At 52.5% G+C, this 18,865-nt stretch overlaps 1 long non-coding RNA gene and 1 pseudogene across 1 annotated transcript in view; one reads left to right on the forward strand and one right to left on the reverse strand.

Annotated features, from left to right (window-relative positions):
• Positions 1-1,785: 1,785 nt before the first annotated feature.
• Positions 1,786-11,702, reverse strand: LOC105486895 (large ribosomal subunit protein uL11 pseudogene; annotated as a pseudogene).
• The window catches only part of LOC105463658 (uncharacterized), a 39,201-nt gene continuing 29,024 nt past the window's right edge, over positions 8,689-18,865 (forward strand). Inside the window, exons 1-2 of the long non-coding RNA XR_011617737.1 lie at positions 8,689-8,871; positions 10,577-11,350. This is a non-coding gene — a long non-coding RNA (uncharacterized lncRNA). The remainder of the gene's footprint in view (positions 8,872-10,576; positions 11,351-18,865) is intronic.

Raw genomic sequence — 18,865 nt, forward strand, 5'->3', positions numbered from 1 at the left:
AGCCTCAGTTTCTTCATCTGTGAAATGGGCCTCTAAGCAGTGTCTCCACCCGGCTTTAGGTTTTTAAAAATGCCCATTACAGCCCTAGTTATTTGCTTGGGTTACTCCCCAGCTCTAGAATAACCACCCTGAAAGGAGAAAGCCCTTTCAATGTCCCCCACGTATGTTTAGGAGTGGGGTTGTAGGCGTTGCCCCAGGGCGAAGGGAGGGGGCCTGTCGGGAAGACAAAAGAGTCGCAGGTGCGGGGAGTGGTGGCGGCGGGAGGCGCCGGGAAAGCACTCGCCCCGCCCCCCCGACGGCTGGCTCTGCCGCCGCAGGCTTCCCATGACCCCAGGGGAACTGACCCCGTGGCCGGAGTGTAGAAGGAGGGGCAGACCGGCCTCAAAACGTCTGCTGGTGGAATCTGGGAGCTTTGGTTCCCCTTCCGCCCAACCCACACCCCCTTTCCCCTCCTGTGTGGATTGTGAAGGAGAGCTTCTCACCGTTCTCCTCCAGCCAAGCTCGCCCCCACGGCTGCCTGATTCCTTCCTGGGAACACGTGGGGGGACTTTTAAAAGGCGCCACCTACTCTGATTCCTGACCCACCCAACTCCCCCACGGGACGTGGGGGCATTGGAGCCCCACACCGCAGGCAGTAGCTCAATGCACCCACGTCGGAGTTACTCCCCCGCTAGCGTGGCGGGGCTTGGGGAAGTCCCGGGCCGCTGGGGAGGGGGCCTCGCCGCGCATCCTGTCGCAGGAACCGCCGGGCCCTTCCTTCCGCGGGAAGCGGCTTGGCCGACCCCCGCCCCCGCCCGGGCCTTGGGGGTTTCCGGTGCCCGGCCGCCGTGGGGCTGGGGACTGAAAGTGATGGGACGGAAGATGGGGCTGGAACAAACACCCTACAGACACATCCCCTTGAGACACACCCATCCCCAAGACCCCATTGGACCCATCAGAAAAGGCAGCATTGAACCTTGTCACCGCAAATGACATCGGTGAGGCCTGGACTAATTGATTGGACACTAGCTGTGAAAACTAAAAAGGTCACCCATCCTGTGACCAGCAGGTTCCAGCAGGGAACCCCAAGCCTGCAGCAGGAGACTCCAGAAAGGTGTTTGCTGCTGGCTTGTACTAAATTGGCACAAATTGCATACAGCACAGCCTATATGCCCATCCTCCCAGATGGGTTCTCCCTAGAGGACCCGAGCCAGACAGAACTACACACACAGGCCGCACAGATAACTCGGAACGAGAAACATGATGCTGAGTGACAAAGGCCAGCTGCAGGAGTGGGGTAAGAAGCACCTATTCCGGGCCCCTCCGTGGCTCACGTGGCTCACGCCTGTAGTCTGAGCACTTTGGAAGGCTGAGGTGGGCGGATCACCAGAGGTCAGGAGTTCGAGACCAGCCTGGTCAACATGGGGAAACCCCATCTCTACTAAAAATACAAAAATTAGCCGGGCAAGGTGGCAGGCACCTGTAATCCCAGCTACTCCGGAGGCTGAGGCAGGAGAATCGTTTGAACCCGGGAAGCACAGGCTGCAGTGCGCTGAGATCGCACCACTGCACTCCAGCCTGCGCTACAGAGGAAGACTCTGTCTCAAAAAAAAAAAAAAAAAAAAAAAAAAAAGAAGAAGAAGAAGAACATTCTGGAGGGAGACAACCAGGTCTACTTTCTTGCTATGCAGCCTTGAGCAAGTGAGCAAGTCACTTGACCCCCTCTGGGCCTGTTTCCCCAGCAACGTATTGGGGACAGTAATAGTCCCTGCCTTTTAGGTTTGTTGTGAGGATTGAGATACTGCATGTAATCCTTACAACAAACCTAGCAGAGTGCCTAGCACATAGAAGATGCTAAATGTGCTGGGTGCCGTGGTTCATGCCCGTAACCCCAAAAATTTAGGAGGCTGAGGATCACTTGAGGCCAAGAGTTTTCAGTGCAGTCATGGCTCAAAGTAGCCATGTAGCCTCGAACTCCCAGGCTCAAGCAATCCTCCCACCTCAGCCTCCCAAGCAGGTTAGACCACAGGCTCAGGCACCATGCACAGCTAATTTTTTTTTCTTTCTTTTCTTTCTTTTTCTCTCTCTTCCTTCCTTCCTTTCTTTTTCTTTCTTTCTCTTTCTCTTTCCCTCCTTCCTTCCTTTTCTCTCTCTTTCTTTCTTCCTTTTCTTCCTTGCTTGCTTGCTTTCGACTGGAGTCTCTCTCTATCACCCAGGCTGGAGGGCAGTGGCTTGATCACAGTTCACTGTGGCCTTGAGCTCCTGGGCTCAAGCAGTGCTCCCACCTCAGCCTCCGGAGTAGCTGAGACTACGCCACCACACCCAGCTAATTTTTTTCTTCTTCTTCTTCTCTCTCTTTTCTTTCTTCTTTCTTTTCTTCTTCTTTTTTCTTTTTTTTTTTCTTTTTTTGACGGAGTCTCGCTCTGTTGCCAGGCTGGAGTACAGTGGCGCAATCTCCGCTCACTGCAACCCCCGCCTCCCGGATTCAAGCAATTCCCCTGCTTCAGCCTCCTGAGTAGCTGGGACTACAGGCGCATGCCACAACGCCTGGCTAATTTTTTTTTTTCCTCCAGTTGTCAAATGACCCTTTATTGAAATATTTTTCTTTGCGCTTCTTAACTGGCTGGGCATTCCACAGCACCACTGTTGATGTCATCTATGATGTCATGAGGGTGGCGGCCATCAACATTACAGCCCACAGACTGGGCAGTCTCCAGGATCTCTTTGATGGTTCCAGAGAACTCTCTGGCTAAAGATCGGTGCCGCATCTGTCGCGTAATGTTGACGATTTCATCAAAAGCAATATTCCCATTGTGTTTAATGTTTTTTTGTTTCTTTCTATCTCTTGGTGGTTCCTTGAGGGCTCTGATGATCAGGGCAAAGGCAGAAGGCACCACCTGAATCTGGGCTTGTCTGTTCTGAATGGTCGGTTTCACTGTCATCCTCAGGCCCTTCCAGTCACCCGTTGCCTTGGCAATGTCATTACCAAGTTTTTTTGGAGACAGACCCAGAGGACTAATCTTGGGGGCCAGTGCAGAAGTGGCACCCACTTCACCCCTGGTGTGCCTTAGGTATACGAATTTGATCTTGTTGGTGTTGAACTTTGGCAGCATGGTGGAATTGGCTGATGTCAGAAGAACCTGGATTCTGGATGACCGAAGAAAGTTGCACCTTGGTCTCCTCCAAGCCGAAAGCCCAGCTAATTTTTTTTTGACACGAAGTCTCACTCTGTCACCCAGGCTGGAGTGCAGTGGCACAATCTTGGCTCACTGCAACCTCCACCTGCTGGGTTCAAGCAATTCTCCTGCCTCAGCCTCCTGAGTAGCCGGGATTACAGTCATCCGCCACCATGCCTGGCTAATTTTTGTATTTTTAGTAGAGATGAGGTTTCACCTTGTTGGCCAGGCGGGTTTCATCTTGTTGGCCAGGCTAGTTTCAAACTCCTGACCTCAGGTGATCCACCTGCCTCTGCCTCCCAAAGTCCTGGGATTACAGGCATGAGCCACTGCAACTGGCCGGAATTTTTTGTATTTTAGTAGAGACAGGGTTTCACCATGTTGGCCAGGATGATCTCGATCTCGACCTCGTGATCCGCCCGCCTCAACCTCCCAAAGTGATGGGATTACAGGCATGAGCCACCGCGCCTGGCTCTTTAACAGGGCCTTGCTCTATTGCCTAGGCTGGAGTGCAGTGGCACAATCTTGGCTCACTGCAACATCTTCCTAACACGTTCAAGAGATTCTCCCACCTCAGCCTCCTGAGTAGCTGGGATTGCAGGTGCACACCACTGCACCTGGCTAATTTTCATATTTTTTATAGACACAGGGTTTCACCATGTTGCCCAGGCTGGTCTGGAACTCCTGAACTCAGGTGATCTGCCTGCCTCAGCCTCCCAAAGTGCTGGGATTACAGGCATGAGCCACTGCACCTGCAGGTATTTATTTTTTTACTTAGGATCTGTGCCCTAACTCAGAAGTTAATTCTGTTAATTTTACCAATGTCCAAACTGGGCCTGAATGAGTGAATGAGGTTGTTTTGGGTAAACAGGTGTTACATGCTTAATATTTATCATCTCATTAAATCAGTGGCTTCTACATTACTCTTAGAATTTCTCAAACCTCAGATGGTTGAGGGGTCAGGATTTTGTGATATTCTCATAACAATTGTACTATTATTATTATCACTTATAGACAGGGTCTTGCTATGTTGCCCAGGCTGGAGAACAGTAGCACCATCATAGCTCACTGCAGCCTGCACCGCCTAGGCTCAAGCAGTCCTCCCACCTCAGCCTCTGGAGTAGTTGGAACTGCAGGCGTATGCCACCATGCCCAGCTAACTGTATTCATCTAATAGTGTTCTTTGAGTTAGCCCACTTATTAATCACTCTCCCTATTTAGAAAGTAACAGTTTTTTAAAAGGTTACTATGAAAATAAAACAATGTCAAAAGATCCTGCTGAAACAGTAACAGGTTTAAGTTTCAAAGAGAGATTAGCCAGCCTTAAGGACACATTGTTTCCAAGGGAAGAAAACTATGCTTGGGCGGAGAAGGGGGATGCAAGTTGAAAAGGGAGAAATTTGGAGAGATTCAGTTTATCTTATTCAAATAATATTGAATTGGGCTGGGTGAAGTGGCTCATGCCTGTAATCCCAGCACTTTGGGAGGCCGAGGTGGGCGGATCACCTGAGGTCAGGAGTTTGAGATCAGCCTGGTCAACATGGTGAAACACCATCTCTGTTCAAAATACAAAAATTAGCCAGGCATGGTGGTGAGTGCCTGTGGTCCCAGTGACTTAGGAGGCTGAGGCAGGAGAATCGCTTGAGCCTGGGAGGCAGAGGATGCAGTGAGTCAAGATCGCACCACAGCACTCCAGCCTGGGCAACAGAGTGAGACTGTCTCAAAAAAAAATAATAGGCCGGGCGCGGTGGCTTAAGCCTGTAATCCTAGCACTTTGGGAGGCCGAGATGGGCAGATCACGAGGTCAGGAGATTGAGATCATCCTGGCTAACACGGTGAAACCCCGTCTCTACTAAATACAAAAAAACTAGCCGGGTGTGGTGGCGGGCGCCTGTAGTCCCAGCTACTCCGGAGGCTGAGGCAGGAGAATGGCATAAACCTGGGAGGCGGAGCTTGCAGTGAGCTGAGATCCGGCCACTGCACTCCAGCCTGGGCGACAGAGCGAGACTCTGTCGCAAAAAAAAAAAAATAACAATAATAATAATAATAAAATAAATAAATAACCTTGAATTATTTTGCCACACTCTCCCGGAATTTAGAAAATTCTGCTTCTGGAAGAGGGACAAACTCCTATGGTGATCCGCAAGGCCCTGCTTGATCTGGGGCCATCGCATCTCTGGCTGAATCGTGCATCACCACGATGAGCCACGCCACATGGACCTGCTTTTTGTCCCTCAGACTTCCACAGTCTTCTCAGCCACATGGCCTTTGGCTATGCCGTGACCTCCTGGAGATCTTCCAGCTTCCTTGCTCACCTAGTGAAGCCAGTTCAACTCAAAGGGGAAATCCTTAGGGAAACGTTCCCTGTCTAACCCTCTTTCGGCCTAAGGATCCCTTTATTTTATTTTTATTTTTTGAGATGGAGTATTTCTCTGTCACCCAGGCTGGAGTGCAGTGGCACGATCTCGTCTCACTGCAAGTTCCGCCTCCCAGGTTCAAGCGATTCTCCTGCCTCAGCCTCCCGAGTAGCTGGGATTACAGGCACCCACCACTACACCTAGCTGATTTTTGTATTTTTAGTAGAAACGGGGTTTCATCATATTGGCCAGGATGATCTCGATCTCCTGATCTCGTGATCCACCCACCTTGGCCTCCCAAAGTAGTTTAATTAATTAATTAATTAATTATTTTATTTTTATTCAGGGTCTTGCTTTGTCACCCAGGCTGGAGTGTAGTGGCGTGATCCAAGGCTCACTGCAGCCTCAAAGTCGAGTGCTCAAGGGATCCTCCCATCTCAGCTTCCAGCATAGCTGAGACCCCAGGCACATGCCACAATGCCTGGCTAATTTTTTATTTTTATTTTTGTAGAGATGGACTTCCTATGTTGCCCAGACTGGTATTATTTTATTTACTTATTCAACCAGTCTCTGATGGGAGGCAAGACCCCTAAATTTGACACTCGGATCAAGAGCTACTTTATTTAAAACATTTGGCCAGGCATGGTGGCTTATGCGTGTTATGCCAACACTTTGGGAGACAGAGGCAGGAGAATCACGAGGTCAGGAGTTCAAGACCAACTTGACCAACATGGTGAAACCCCGTCTCTACTAAAAATACAAAAATTAGCTAGGCATGGTAACGCACACCTGTAGTCCCAGGTACTCCAGAGGCTGAGGCAGGAGAATCGCTGGAACCCTGGAAGTGAAGGTTTCAGTGAGCCGAGATTGCGCCACTGCACTCCAGTTGGGCGACAGAGCTTTGTCTCAAAAAAAATGAGGCCAGGCACGGTGGCTCACACCTGTAATCCCAGCACTTTGGGAGGCCAAGGTGGGCAGATCACGAGTTCAGGAGTTTGAGACCAGCCTGGCCAATATGGTGAAACCTCGTCTCTACTAAAAATACAAAAATTACCCAGGCGTGGTGGCAGAAGCCTTTTTCCCACCTACTTGGGAGGCTGAGGCAAGAGAATCGCTTGAACCCGGGAGGTGGAGGTTTCAGTGAGCCGAGGTCACCACTTCACTTTAGCCTGGGCAACAGAGCAAGACTTCGTCTCAAAAGATAATAATAATAAAATAAATTTTTGCAGGGCTGGGAGTGGTGGTTCATGCCTGTAATCCCAGCATTTTTGGAGGCTGAGGCAGGTGGATCACTTGAGGTCAGGAGTTTGAGACCAGCCTGGCCAACATGGTGAAAGCCCATCTCTACTAAAAATACAAAAATTAGCCAGGTGTGATGGTGCGCACCCGTAGTTCCAGCTACTCCGGAGGCCGAGATGGGAGAACCGTTTGAACCCGGGGCTGGGGGACTGAGGTTGCAGTGAGCTGAGATTGCACCAATGCACACCAGCCTGGGCAACAGAGCGAGACAGTCTCCAAAAATAAATAAATAAAATAAATATTTTTTTTCTTAATGCTTATCACAAGTGCAATTTTACCTTTGTAGAATTAAACCGTTGTTTCTGAGTTAGTCTCCTCTTGTAGCCTATGGCCTCCATGATAGCAGGGACCAAGTCTAGCAGATGGTTAACTAAGTGGTTTTTGTGAATGAATGATGCCTTTGCAACCTTCGTTTGAGATGTCCTCTTAACGTCCACTGAGTACAGATGAGGAAACAGGCCCAGAGTTTTGCTCTGCAAGACAGCAAATAAAGGACACTCTAGTCAGGTCCTCCCTCCCGAAGCCTTCTCCCCACTGTGCCCTGCCCTGCTGTGCCGTGCAGGACTTATGGGAAGGGCGCATCAGTTCAGCCGCTATAGATCTGGGCAAGGGCCGGGCCACAGGTCGGGACCAACCCAGAAGCAGCACCTAGACCGGTTTACCCGGTTTCAGGACCTTGGGCGAAGTCCACCCGCCCGGGGGCAGGGACGACGCAGGCCACGCCGCGGCCCAGTTGCTAGCCAGGCAGGGCAGGGACTTGATCTTACCAAGGAAATGTGAGCGGGAGGCTTAGCGTTGGAGGTGGGTAGGGCGTCACTATGCGGGGCCGAGCCATCCTGCGTCTATCACGCCCAAGGGCGGGGCATGCAAATTGACTCCCGCCTTTGGCTTTTCCCTGGGCTCCGCCCCCGCGCGGTGCAACCCGCGACTTCCAAGAACTCCCCGCGTGGTCAGTTGCTCGGGCCACGCCCCCTTCCCGTACCCGCCCTGCCTGTCCCAGGGAGGCGGGGGCAGAGCTTGCGGCGCAGCGGGAAGGCGGAGGCGGAGGCCGCGCCCAGGGCCTGGGGGCGTCAGAGGCGTGGGGAAGTCGCGGCTTCTGCACCGCCCTCGGGGGTTCGGCTCCCAATCAGGGAAAAAGGGCCGAGAGAATGAAAGAGTAATGGGACTTGCCAGAGTTTGAGGCTCACACTACTCTGTTTGGCTTGGGGGTTGCTGAAACCTCCACGTGTACTTAGGGAGCCCAGAGGAGCTCAGAACCCGCTGTGCTCAGGAAAACCTACACCTTCCCCGGTTTTTTAGCGTTTAGGGGAGGCCACGACCCTCATAGCCGTGTCTAGTGGAGCTCAGATCCACACACCTGTGTTTGGGGGAGACCGGATCTTCTCCACCTGTGTCCAGATGCGTTCAGACCCCCACGTTTGTCCAGGGAAGCCCAGACCTCCTCCACCTGTGTCCAGAAGCGCTCTAGGACCTTTCCTGTTTCCTGAGGCTCAGCCTAGGGGGTCATCCCACCTATGTCTGTGTTAAGGGGCGCTTGTGTCTCCCGAAACTTATGTCCAAGATAGCTGAGGCCTCCCCCCATCGTGCTCCCCGCCTGGCCCTTTGGTGAATCCCTTTCTCAGAAGAAACCCTCAGGGGCCCCAGCCCTGCTGCCCTTCCCTGCCCTGTCTTCGAGCCTCCTGGTCCAATTGGCCCCTCCCCCAGTACATTGTTGAGTCCTAGTTAAGACATAATCCCAGCATTCACTGTCCGCCCATCCCCCAGCTCTTCCGCACCTCAGTGTCTGGCCGGGCCCCCTGCGGTGCCGTCCTCCCAGTCGGCTGGCCACCTGACTGGCACCAATTAATTTCCTCCTCGGCCTGTCCACCCAGGGCCTCGGCCTGTCTGGTTGCCAGCTGCTCACCCTCAGCCAGCCCGCCCCCACGGGCTCCCAGGGAATTGCCAACAGTTCTTCCTGCAACCACCCCAACCCCATCCAGGCCACCCCACCCAGCACAGTTAATCAGAAAAAGCTGACAGTTAGGACCTGGAGGAGTGATCTGAAATCAGATGGAGGAGGGGTGGGTGTTAAACTTTCGGACCCAGGGATGCTTGGGGTGGGGTGGGGTGGGGTGGGGTGGGGTGGGGGCATGGCTGGAGGGAGGCAGGGGATCCAGTTTTACCTAAGAACCCCAAATAAAAGGCTTTTGGCTTCCAGATGGGGACTGTAGGGAGGGCTGACCCCCTCCCCCACACACCAGGCGGGCAAGGTGGAGCGCCCCTCCTCGGAAACTGCCCCCGGCCTGAGATGCGTCAGTGACAGCTGTGCCTCCCCAGCCCGCACCCAGCCGGTTTCCTTTTCCTGTGCACGCTCTCCCGATGGGCTGGCCTTCAGCCTAGAGAGACTCCAGGGCACTTGGAAGGGGCTCCCCGGAGGGTCTTCCTGGACGAGGGGGAGGGGACGGGCTGGAAAACAATGGGGCTTCTGTGGCTGCAGGACGCCAGGCACTTCCTGTTAACCCTTTCCTGGGGTGCAGCTGCAGGGAGCACCTCCCAGGTCCTGCCTTATGGGGAGGGGGAGAGGCAGCCCCAGGTGAAATCTTGTTGCGGGGATTAACTGTTGTGTTAATTGAGGCTTTTGTGAGTGTGATTAGCAGGGGTGAGGTGAATCACACCTTTTCTCACTTAATGGAGTTACAGGGCTTTCTCTTCTATTGCTGAGGGCTGTGCAGTCAGGGACAGGGCACGGCTAGCCTGGGAGAAGCCTGTGCACTGAGCTCTGAGATGTTCCAGGCTTTTCCCCAGATAGGTTACACCAGGATCTCCAGGGCATGGACAGGGATGGGGTCGGGGAACCCAGGCATCCTAGGTAAATCCAAGGAACAGCCATGTGTGCCAATCACTGTTCTAGCTGCCTTGCTAGGCTTATTTAGGGGCCACGATCCCTGAACCAGTTCCCTTGGCATCCTGGGTCTCAGTTTCCCTTGGCTTGAGAATTACTCCCAGGGGCCTACCAGGAGGACACAGGCAGTCTAGGAGCTCCCTAAGGGGCGGGAGTGAGCTGGGAGCCTTGGAAACAGTTTTTTCCTCCTGGGAGCCCTGGGAAGTTATGTTGGGGGAATTAGCTGCTGTGTTAATTGAGGCTTCAAGCCAAGTCCCCTCTGTTTACACAGAGAGTCTGAGAAATGCCCTGGGAAGATTCCGAGAGCCTCCAAAGGCCCCAGAGACTTTGCTTCTGCCCGGAAGGCTTCCGGTTTTTTACAGCTAAGATAACCTCCCCCATAGTCATGAGACTTAGTGATGCTTATGGCAGCTGCAGGCCCCGAAGCTATGCTGTACTTGGTCACTTCCATGCATTCACTTAACCCTCCCCATAAGCCTGGGTCAGGATACAAAGTAGGCACTTCACTCGTTTTTTTAGGGGTCTTGCTATGTTGCCCAGGATGGTCTTTAACTCCTGAGCTCAAGTGATCCTCCCGCCTGGGCCTGCCAAAGTGCTGAGGTTCTCAGATAAGGAACCAGCTTCTTCTGGGAGCTGAGAGCCGCACCCCAGGTCTCCTTGCCACTCCTGGGCTACCTGTTTTCTCTTTCCTCACATCCAGGGTTGATCACTCACCAGGTTCCCTCTTAGAATCATTTGCCAAGTTATCTCTTCTCCCCTTTCTGCAGAATGAAAACTTCCCCAGAGGTCAATCTGTGTACCCTCAGTCCAGGGGCTGGATAAAGACAAAGTTGTTTGTTGTTGTTCATTTGTTTATTTAAATTTATTTATTTATTTACTTTTAGAGACGAAGTCTCGCTGTCACCCAGACTAGGCGCGATCTCGGCTCACTGCAACCTCCGCCTCCCGGGTTCAAGCAATTCTCTGCCTCAGCCTCCTGAGGAGTGGGATTACGAGCGCCTACCACCATGCCCGGCTAATTTGTGTATTTTTAGTAGAGATGGGGTTTCACCATCTTGGCCAGGCCGATCTTGAACTTCTGACCTCATGATCCACCCGCCTCAGCCTCCCAAAATGCTGGGATTACAGGCGTGAGCCACCGTGCCCCACCCTGACTTGTTTATTTACTTATTTTGTAAACATTATTTACTGAGCATGATCCAACAGCTAGACTGGAGAGAGGCTGCTGCAAGTCTCCTCCCTCTGCCTCCAGCCACTCGGCACTACCCGTCCTAGCTGGTGTCTGGAATCAGCGGGGCCCTGGCAGAGGGCACAGGAAAGGAAATGGCTCATTGCTTCAGCCTTTAGACCCGAGGGCAGGGAGGGCCTGCCGGGCGGCCGCCTAGTCAGGGGTGTGTCAGAGGCCAGAGGGGCCGGGGCCCAGCAGCTGCGGCTTGGTAAGCTCTGGAGCCTGGGCTCCAGGCCAGCTTGCTGCTAACCTCCACCTGAGACCACCCCACCCCCAACCCCTTTCCTTCTCTCCCCTGCTGCGGAGGCACGCCCTTCCGGAGTGAAACTTGGTTTGGTTTCTCACGACCCAGAAGGCTTGAAGCAAACCTGCAATTACTCACCGCCTGGTCTGTGCCGGCTGCAGCTCTCACACTCAGGATGAGGTGGCGGTAGGTGGGGTGGGGCTCCTGGGACCCTTTCACCCCTTCGTGCTGCTGGCTGGGGGAGGCCACTGAAGTTAGCGCGCTGCCTTCCAGGCATTCTCCAGACACCTTCCAAATCCCTGCGGACACTACCTTATAAACAGATACTGGAATGTTCAAAGTGCTGTCATGCTGTTTGGGACCAGAAATTCCCCCCCATGAGGGTTAGATATGAAGCCAGTTTGGAGGGGGAAGCTGAGGGTGCATGCCCCTGGGGCTGCTTCTCTTCAGTCTGGGAGGTTTTTTTTCTTTTTCTAAGACAGAGTCTCACTCTGTCGCCCAGGCTGGAGTGCAGTGGCACAGTCTCAGCTCACTACAACCTCCGCCTCCCAGGTTTGAATGATTCTCCTTCCTCAACCTCACGAGTAGCTGGGACTACAGGCGTGCGCCACCACACCTGGCTAATTTTTGTATTTTTGGTAGAGACAGGGTTTCACCACGGGTTTCACAAAGTGCAGTGGCTCACGCCTGTAATCTCAACACTTTGGGAGGTTGAAGCAGGCGGATCACTTGAGGTCAGGAGTTCGAGACCAGCCTGGCCAACATGGTGAAATCCTGTCTCTACTAGAAATACAAAAATTAGGCCGGGCGCGGTGGCTCACGCCTGTAATCCCAGCACTTTGGGAGGCCGAGGCGGGCGGATCACGAGGTCAGGAGATCGAGACCATCCTGGCAAACACGGTGAAACCCTGTCTCTACTAAAAATACAAAAAAAAAATTAGCCGGGTGTGGTGGCAGGCGCACAAGGGCATGAACCCTGGAGGCAGCGGAGCTTGCAGTGAGTGGAGATCGCGCCACTGCACTCCAGCCTGGGCAACAGAGTGAGACTCCGTCTCAAAAAAAAAAAAAAAAAAAAAAATTAGCTGGTGGTGGTGGTGTGCACCTGTAGTCCCAGCTACTCAGGAGGCTGAGTCAGGAGAATCACTAGAACCTGGGAGGATGAGGTTTCAGTGAGCCCGAGGTTGCTCCAGACTTTGAGACTCCATCTCAAAAAAAAAAAAAAAAAAAAAAAGGTCGGGTGCCGTGGCTCACACCTGTAATCCCAGCATTTTGGGAGGCCGAGGCGGGCAGATCATGAGGGCAGGAGATCAAGACCATCCTGGCTAACACAGTGAACCCCTGTCTCTACTAAAAATACAAAAAATGAACCAGGCTTGGTGGCGGGTGCCTGTAGTCCCAGCTAGTCGGGAGGCTGAGGCAGGAGAAAGGCGTGAACCCGGGAGGTGGAGCTTCCAGTGAGAAAAGATCACACCACTGCACTCCAGGCTGGGCGACAGTGCGAGACTCCGTCTCAAAAAAAAAAAAAAAAATTGAGCCAGGCAAAGTGGCTGATGCCTGTAATTCCAAAGCTTTGAGTGGCTGAGGTGGGAGGATCACTTGAGGCTAGGAGTTCGAGACCAACCTATGCAACATGGTGAGACCACCCCCCTCCCCTATCTCTGCAAAAAATTAGCCAGGCATGGGGGCGCACACATGTAGTCCCAGCTACTCTAGAGGCCGAGGCAGGAGGGTGGCTTGAGCCCAGGAGTTTGAGGCTGCAGTGAGCTATGATCATGCTACTGCACTCCAGCCTGGGCAACACAGCAAGGCCCTGTCTCAAGAAAATCACTTATTTGTGCATGTACATGGTGTATATGAGAACACTTGTTACATGTATATAATGTAACCTCTCTGCTTTGCTTTGCAGCTCTGGCAGGGGCAGGGTGGCAGGTGCTGTGATGAGGCCACTTGTATTGGGGGTGTTCATGGGAGGGTCTTTGTTCTCTGAGCACTAAGTGGGCACTGCTGTATCTTTGCACGCGGCCTGGGATCCTCATTGGTTCCCTTCCTTTCTCCCAGGCTTGTGCCTCTTTTTCTTGACTTTTTTTTTTTTTTTTTTTTTCCACCCAGGCTGCCAAGCAGTGGTGCCATCTCAGCTCACTGCAACCTTCACCTCCCGGGTTCAAGCAATTCTCCTGCCTTAGCCTCCCCAGGACCTGGGCCTACAGGCGTGTGTCACCACGCCTGGCTAATTTTTGTATTTTTTGTGGAGACAGGGTTTTACCATATCGGCCAGGCTGATCTCAAACTCCTGGCCTCAAGTGATCCATTACCCTAAGCCTCTCAAAATGCTGAGATTACAGGTGTGAGCCACTGTGCCCGGCCTTTCTTCTTTTTCTTTTTTCTTTTGTTTGATATTTTTAGAGACAGGGTCTCACTCTGTCGCCCAGGCTGCTGTGCAGTGGCGTGATCATAGCTCACTGAAGCCCTGAACTCCTGTGTTCAAGTGATCCTCCCACCTCAGCCTCCCAAGTAGCTGCGCACTATAGGTGCACATCACCATGCCTGGCTAATTTTTAAATTTTTTTGCAGATACAGAGTCTTGCTATGTTGCTGAGGCTGGTCTCCAATTCCTGGCTTCAAGTGAGCCTCCTGCCTCTGCCTCCCAAAGTGCTGTGATGAGCTACTATGCCTGGTCATTGTCCCTCTTTCTCATGACTCTCTGGACATCCCTGGGGTAGAGGGTGGGGCAGGCACACACATCCCTCAACCTCCCAGTGGTTTCACGATGACTAAGCCAGCCCCGTCCCTAAGACTGGGCGGCTGGAGCTAGGATCCTCCCCCATGGCCTCATATCCCAAGCTTGAGCCTGGGTTTCTGGTCAGACTGGATGGGCTAGCTCGGTCTCCTTAACGCTCAGAGCTGCCTTGTCCAGGCTCAGCAGATCCCACACAGCCAGGCACACCCCATCCCACAGGGCTCCTGGGAAATTCTCTGCCCCACCCTCAGGCTGCCTCAGACAGACTGAGGTTACCTGTGATTGTCCCAGATAACCTGAGTGATCGCATCCCCTGCTCCAGGTGACTCCCTCCCTGGCAGCTGACCTGTACATTTTGAAAAGCTGGGGACATATCTCAGCTAGGAGGGATATTCCTACTGTCTTCCCTGCTAGCCTGGCCACTCCCTAGACTGGACAGGCCCTTTGGCAGCTCTTCCCAGGCACCCAATCAGCTCCAAGCCCCCTCTCGCTTGGTGTTCCAGGCCAGTGAGAATCTCACATCTTCACCAAAACTTTGTCTTCCAACTCCTTTTTTTTTTTTTTTTTTTTTTTTTTTTTTGAGACAGGGTCTCATTCTGTTACCCAGGCTGGAGTGCAGTGACACAATCATAGCTCCCTGCAGCCTCAAATTCCTAGGCTCAAGCAATTCTTCTCATCTCAGCCTCCCGAGTAGCAGGGACTACAGATGCGCACCACCCTGGCCAGCTAATTAAAAAAGTTTTTTTCTTAGGCTGGGCATAGTGGCTCATGCCTATAATCCCAGCACTTTGGGAGGCCGAGGCGGGCGGATCACGAGGTCAGGAGATCGAGACCATCCTGGCTAACACGGTGAAACCCCGTCTCTACTAAAAATGCAAAAAATTAGCCGGGCGAGGCGGCGGGCACCTGTAGTCCCAGCTACTCGGGAGGCTGAGGCAGGAGAATGGCATGAATCCGGGAGGCGGAGCTTGCAGTGAGCCGAGATCGCGCCACTGCACTCCAGCCCGGGCGACAGAGCGAGACTCCGTCTCAAAAAAAAAAAAAAAAAAAAAAGAATCCAAATTGACACCAGATAAATTCATGCGGAAAACGTATAAATTTTATTAGTTTTATGTGTTCATGAGATCTTCATAAGAGTGTGAAGTCTGAATAACTGGCCAAAGCAAGATGCTTGTATACATTTTAGATAAAGAGGGATACATTTAGGGTGAGGTGGGTGGATTGCTTGAGGCCTGGAGTTCTAGATCTGCCCTGGCAACATATCAGGATCCCTGTCTCTACAAAAAAACTTTTTTTATATTTTTATTTTTTCCCATATGGAGTTTCGCTCTTCTCACCCAGGCTGGAGTGCAGTGGTGGGATCTCAGCTCATTGCAACCTTTGCCTCCTGGGTTCAAGCAAGCCTCCAGGCTCAGACTTCCGAGTAGCTATGATTACAGGCATGCAACCACCATACCTGGCTAATTTTTGTAGTTTTAGTAGAGACAGGGTTTCACCATGTTGGTCAGGCTAGTCTCGAACTCTTGACCTCAGGTGATCCGCCCGCCTAAAGTGCAGTGGCGTGATCTCAGCTCACTGCAAGCTCCGCCTCCCAGGTTCACGCCATTCTCCTACCTCAGCCTCCCAAGTAGCTGGGACTACAGGCACCTGCCACCAGCCCCGGCTAATTTTTTGTATTTTTAGTAGAGACAGGGTTTCACCATTAGCCAGGATGGTCTCAATCTCCTGACCTCTAGATCTGCCCGCCTCGGCCTCCCAAAGTGCTGGGATTACAGGCACGAGCCATCGCACTGGGCCAGGAACATGTGATTTCTCGTCTTGGGCCTGGATCGAGTCCTTGTGGTGGAGGTGATCTGTGGGTTCCAGAATCTTAGGAAGGGATTAGTGAGACCATAGCATGGCCCATTGCACTGTCCCTCTACCTGGAGCGAGGGGTGCCAGCCGCCCATTTCCTGGTGGGTGGGCTTGCTGGACAGCAGCCTGAGGTGGGTGGAGTCAGGCTGCCTTGTTCTATTTCCTGGTTCCCAGGGGTGGGTGGTGGCAGTGGTGCCCTGGAGCCAGAGGGCGTGGAGTGCCCTGACCCTGCCTCCAAATTTACTAGGTGGGTGCTAAGGTGTGTGCTCCAAGACCGATGGCCCCTATGGGCGTGGAGGAGAAACCAGGGACTCAAGTGCATCTCCCTGCCTGCCTTCTGCCCTCATGTCCCACTCCGCCTTGGCTCCAGGCCAGGGGCTGCTGGAATGGTGACTCAGAGCAACTGAGAAGAGGAGAGAAACAGAATGGAGGTCCTCTTCATCCTACAATCTCTACCATCCCAGCATCCCCATAAAGGCCAGGACCCTTCAGGTCACATCTCAAGACCGGCCACACTGCCCTCTTCTGCTTCCTCCTCCTCTACCCGCCCTCTTTCGGTGGGATTTTTTTTTCTGGTACCACGCTAGGGCAGGAAGGCGGAAGTGAGCGTGGGGCGTGGAATGTCTCTGAGGTTGGAATATATTTAGGCCAGGAGGAGAGTGTGTGTGTGGTGCTGGCCAGGCCCTGGCGCCAGCCCGGCGGGCTTGAGGGGTGATGCTGGGGGGCCCTGAGCTAGTGTGGGGAGGCTCCTGACTTCTGCCTTCTCCCTTTTTTTTTTTGGAGACGGAGTCTCGCTCTGTTTCCCAGGCTGGAGTGCAGTGGCGCGGTCTCGGCTCACTGCAACCTCTGCCTCCTGGGTTCAAGCGATTCTCCTGCCTCAGCCTCTCGAGTAGCTGGGATTACAGGCATCTGCCACCAGGCCCAGCTAATTTTTTGTATTTTTAGTAGAGACAGGGTTTCACCATATTGGCCAAACTGGTCTCGAACTCCTGACCTCATGATCCGCCTGCCTCGGCCTCCCAAAGCGCTGGGATTACAGGTGTGAGCCAGTGTGCCCAGCTGCCTTTTCCCTTTTAAGGACAGCCTCTCAGCTTTGGGGAGGAGGAGTGGGAATCCCTAGGCCCCCACCAAGGCTGACACAGGCCCTGTGCAGGCCAGATACATTTAACATCTTCAAAACAAACCAGCAAGACTAACATTGGGATCACCTACAGCTGTAAACACAAGGCCCAGAGAGGTTAAGCGGCTTTCCCAAGGCTGCTCAGGAAAGAGGTGATGACGAAAGGGTTCTCTTGCTGGCCCGGCTGGCTGCCACCATTCACGCACGCAGTGTTCATTCACGCAACACCTTTGTGGGCAAAGCCTAGCCTGTGCCAGCCCCCAACAATGTGTGGGAGAACAAGCAGCCAACTGGACCCAGGTCTGCAAACCTCAGCCCATAGGCGGCATTCTTCCGTTGTTTCTGCACAGCCCTTGGGCTAAGAATAGTTTTTACATTTTTAAGCGGTTGAAAACAAAAGAAGAGTATTCCATGATACATAACAATTATAAGAAATTGCAATTTCAGCCTTCATGAATTCAGGGTACACAGGTTACACCCATTTGAGTCCATATTATCTGTGGTTGCCTTTTTGCTACTATGGCAGATTGCAGCTGTTTTGACAGAGACCCTGCAAAGCTGAACAACTTTCCTATTTGTCCACTCCTCCCCCTCACACTTTTTTTTTTTTTTTTTTTTTTTTGAGATAACAGAGTTCTGCTCTTGTTGCCCAGGCTGGAGTACAATAGCGCAATCTCGGGTCACTGCAACCTCTGCCTCCTTGGTTCAAGCGATTCTCCTGCCTCAGCCTCCTGAGTAGCTGGGATTACAGGCACCTGCAACTACGCCCGGCTAATTTTTATATTTTAAGTAGAGATAGGATTTCACCATGTTGGCCAAGCTAGACTGGAACTCCCGACCTGAGGTAATTCAGCCGCCTCGGCCTCCCAAAGTGCTAGGATTACAGGTGTGAGCCACCACCACACCCAGCTTTTTTTTTTTTTTTTTTTTTTTTTTTTTTTTTAGATGGTGTCTCACTCTGTCGCCCAGGCTGGAGTGCAGTGGCACGATCTCGGCTCACTGCACCCTCTGCCTCCCAGGTTCAAGTGATTCTCCTGCCTCAGCCTCCTGAGTAGCTGGGATTACAGGCGCGTGCCACCACATCCGGCTAATTTTTTGTATTTTTAGTAGAGACAAGGTTTCGCCTTGTTGGTCATGCTGCTCTGGAACTCCCGACCTTAAGTGATCCACCCATCTCAGCCTCCCAAAGTGCTGGAATTACAGGTGTGAGCCACCACTCTGGGCCACATCTGGCTAATTTTTTTGTTTGTTTGAGACAGAGTTTCGCTCTTGTTGCCCAGGCTGGAGTACAGTGGCATGACCTCAGCTCACTGCAACCTCCACCTCCCAAATGTTGACAACATTTGTCCCAAATGTTGACAAAGACTCTTTGTCAACATTTTTTTTTTTAAGGCCATGTGCAGTAGCTATTTCCAGCACTTTGGGAGCCCCAGGCATGAAGATTGCTTGAGCCCAGGAGTCTGAGACCAGCCTGGGCAACATGGAGAAACCCTGTCTCTAGAAAATATACAAAAATTATCTGGGTGTGGTGGCAGGTGCCTGTGGTCCCAGCTACTTGGGAGGCTGAGGTGGGAGGATCTGCTGAGTCCAGGAGGTCAAGGCTGCAGTGAGCTGTGATCACACCACTGCACTCCAGCTTGGGTGACAGAAGAAGACTTTGCCTCAAAAAAAAAAAAAAGTTTATTTTTATTTATTTATTTATTTTTGAGATGGAGTCTCTGTCACGCAGGCTGGAGTGCAGTGGCACAGTCTCGGCTCACAGCAAGCTCCGCCTCCTGGGTTCACGTCACTCTTCTGCCTCAGCCTCCTGAGTAACTGGGACTACAGGCGCCCACCACCACGCCGGCTAATTTTTTGTGTTTTTAGTAGAGATGGGGTTTCACCATGTTAGCCAGAATGATCTCAATCTCTTGACCTTGTGATCTGCCCGCCTCGGCCTCCCAAAGTGCTGGGATTACAGGTGTGAGCCACTGCACCCGGCCTTAATTTT

Source organism: Macaca nemestrina, chromosome 20, assembly GCF_043159975.1.
Source record: "Macaca nemestrina isolate mMacNem1 chromosome 20, mMacNem.hap1, whole genome shotgun sequence".
Classification (NCBI taxonomy): domain Eukaryota; kingdom Metazoa; phylum Chordata; class Mammalia; order Primates; family Cercopithecidae; genus Macaca; species Macaca nemestrina.